Source organism: Colletotrichum karsti, assembly GCF_011947395.1.
Source record: "Colletotrichum karsti strain CkLH20 chromosome Unknown Scaffold4, whole genome shotgun sequence".
Classification (NCBI taxonomy): domain Eukaryota; kingdom Fungi; phylum Ascomycota; class Sordariomycetes; order Glomerellales; family Glomerellaceae; genus Colletotrichum; species Colletotrichum karsti.
In genome coordinates, this window is record NW_024065904.1 from 1,630,418 (window position 1) to 1,634,009 (window position 3,592).

Here is a 3,592-nt window from a genome sequence, read left to right on the forward strand (position 1 = left end):
ATTCCTGTCCGCCGGCAGCCAAATCCCGGTTCAGCAGAGTTCACCCCCCCCCCCCCCCCCCCCCCCCCACTCTAGAGGATGAAGGGAGAATCCTCCCTTGGGGCCAACGCCGTCGATGGGAGAAACCGAGCATCCGAAGTCGCCTGCATGGGGGCGTGAGGTAGAAAAATGAAGGATGATGAAGGCAAAGACGATCAACTTTGTAAGGAGACTGGATGAGCCTCGCTGATTGATTGATGTCGCCTGCTAAAATTCGTGTGATCTTTTGCCTTTCGCCAACCAGCCAAACGGCTCGTCGACCGAGCTTCCCACCTACCAAAAAGGTAACAATCGCTCATGTCGTCGGCGCGGGCGAATTATCTTCGCTCAGTGATTTGTATGAACACACGCGCGCTCACCTATTAGGCTGGGCTCGTACCAACTGAAGGGATCTCCGATTGTACGTAAATCGCTCGTAGTATGAGTACTTGAACTTGTCGCTTCCTTTTTTTTTTTTTTTTTTTTTTTTTTTTTTGGGTCGCCATATCTGGGTGCTGGTGTTATTGCGGGCATTCTTTCCGACGCGAGGCGCAACGTGGCTGGATGGACAGAGCTCACCACTTTTGGTGGGGAAATGGTGAGGTCTGTCCATTGGCGAAAAGTGCCGTTCCCATGGGGGAAAAAAAGAAAGAAAAACAGAAAGAAAGAAAAAGACGGCAATTCAAATTAAGGAGTCTATCCATCAATTTACTGCAAGGCATGGCGTGACTGGATGGACAGAGCTCACCACTTGTGGCGGGGAAATGGTGAGGCCTGTCCACTAACTAAAAGTGCCATTCCCACGAGAAGAAAAAGAGAAAAAAAGAAGAACAAAAACGGAAAACATAAGTTCGAACTCAGCAGTCTGTCTATCAATCTACTGCGAGGTACAACGTGACCGGATGGACAGAGCTCACCACTTTGAGTGCGGAAATGGTGAGGTCTGTCCACCGACCAATCGCCCTGTTCCCGCGAGAGAGAAAAAGAAAACAAAGAAGGGCAAAAGTTCAAATCAAGCAGTCTGTCGATCCATCCGCTGACTAGATTTCAACCGTTCTCGGAGGGACTGTAGTGAATCCGGCGCGCCGGTCTTCCTCCGGGGCTCCCCCGGCCCCCTCCCGGTTCCCCTCCGTCCTCTAGTCCCTGACATCACCTCACACTCAAACCCTATATACCTCGGTATGCTCAGCGTACGTCCTCCAACGCATCAATCACACCCTTCCTCCTCGTCCTAACAGGAAATATCCCAGGATGCCAAAATTGAGGGACGAAATGTCACGCTGTGCTGACGGTCGTAATTAACCATTTTTCCACTGCGGCCTGTCCAAGTCGAACCGAGCAGCCCGTAATATCCGTCGAACGAGGCTGTGGTTTGAGCATGTCATCAATTCCGTCCCAACCAAGGCTGGTGACTCAGTTGAACTTCTTTCTGTCGTCTATTGCTGGAGGCAACGCGCGTGGGGGTTGATTGGTTCAGTGAGTGACCGATATGTTGGTCGGGCCGGCCATAAGCCCGCGGCGAGAACCTCCGAGGCATGTGATCATCTGCAAACGACGAGACCGAGAGTGAAAGTGAGAGAGAGAGAGAGCTTCCCGGCCGCGACGCGATGTGGTGTCGATTGACTCTGGCTCACAATGCGTGAGTCGTGAAAATGCCCTCATGTCCAAGCCCGCCTCTGGCGGCGGGCAGGCGGCGCTTCACATGTCCTTTCTCGGCCGGTGACAGTTTCTGTAGTAGTGGCCGACAGATTCCGGCGGTCAAACTGCTTCTTCACCACATCTCGGTCCTTCACTCTCTCGCAGGGAACAGGTCTGGGCATGGAGAAGAAAACCCATAGGGAAAGGAAGGATGCGCTGTAAACGGACACATCTGACCACGTCTCGATTTCCATAGTTCTTCCAAATAGGAATCGGTTGTCTTATGTTTCCCCCAGTGGCGCAGGTCAGTGACCCCAGCTTCGCGACGGTGTATGGTGCAGCATCATTCGAGACACATAATGAAAAGGACGGGCGGAAAGAAGGGCTGCGGTGTGAATACCGCCACACTCGACAAGTATCCCGTCCTCGGTACTGCACGCCGATCTCAGCCCGTGTTATTTTCGTCACTCCCACCCGTCTATCCTCCCCGCGCGTGACGTCTTTCGACTTGGGAAGTAGGGGGTGGTCGACTTAATGCAACTGTCAAGGCCACCCACATTTAAGTATAAGTCCAAACGGACTAAGAAACAGAGGGTAAACGGCATTGCAACGTGGGGTTGATTGGTGAAGTCTCGACGTCCATCACTAGACCTAGACTTCAACAGTGTACGAACCAACAGGACATGAAAGGAAGCGAGAGTGCCGCACATCCCCGCAGCGGCGCGGAAGGCATCAAAGCTCATCGCCGCCAAAAAGGGCAATTCATATACTTTGAGGCGTAGCCGTCGCTAGGTTGGTCAGCTGAGAGACATAACACAGAGAGTGAGAGTTTGTGTTGGTGATTAGGAGAAAGAAAGACTCGAGTTGCAGCGCATGCGATGAGATGATGAAGCTTGAAGCTGCAGCAACAAAGAGGCGGCAATCAGGGGTCAGTCGGGTTTATAGCCACTGACGAGGTAAAGAAAAAAGAGCCGACTGGGCTGGCTCACCCCCTTCCCCCAAATGTCATCCACCCGTCATTCCCAGCTTCCATCTATTTGGGAGAAACTTCTTCTTTCGAATGTTCGAAGGAGGAAGAAAGAGGGGGGAGAGAGAGAGCAAGTGAATGTATGTTCAGAACAAATCGAAACGTGAAGGACTTGATTTCTGGGCGGGCGGCGTGTGGACATTGTGTTCGTCTACGAAAATTTAACGAGGGATAAAGATTGAGGTTTCAACCATCTTTGAAACCCTCAGGTTGCAAAGGAATACTCCTCCGTCTGCAAACGGATTCAGGTTCCGTTAAGCTTGTTAGTCATGGGGACCAACAACGACACGACGTGTCTCTCCCTGCAATTGGCTTCCGGGACAGCGGCAAAAAAAGGAGTTGAAAAGTGTATTGTCAAACCAGAACCAAGATGTTGAAGAAGGACAAAATAATTGATATTTTCTCAAGACCTACCTTGTTGACACGCTTCCTCCCGTTCCATCCAACCCGGGAATCGCGATTCAGTTTACCAAGTCCCCTTGGCCATCAACTGTTGAAAGAGTAGCATAGCGCATATTTCGTCGTCCTCGGTTACCATCTTCCTCTCCTGCCTCCTCATCTCGCCGATGGAAGTTGGCCTAGGAGCATAAGACCAGGTCTCATCGACACATCTAGAGATTAGAGAGGCAATATCTCACCCAATAAAGAGCAAAGTTCCGTAGAATCTTCGTGGAAGCGTACTCAAAGTGCGAAGGGACGAGCGCTCGGCGAGGGAGTGGAAGCTTGCGCGATGTAGAGACTGTACGTCAGTATTCTATCCGTCTGCTCAGGAATTGGGAGGGACTCAGGGGATCTCTGGTTGGGTCGTGACCATCGGCAGAAGAATACAAGTGTGAAGACGTTCATCCGGGCCATTATCGTTATTATCTTCAGCCTTCGCTCTCAGGTGGTGGACCAAAAGGCTAAAGC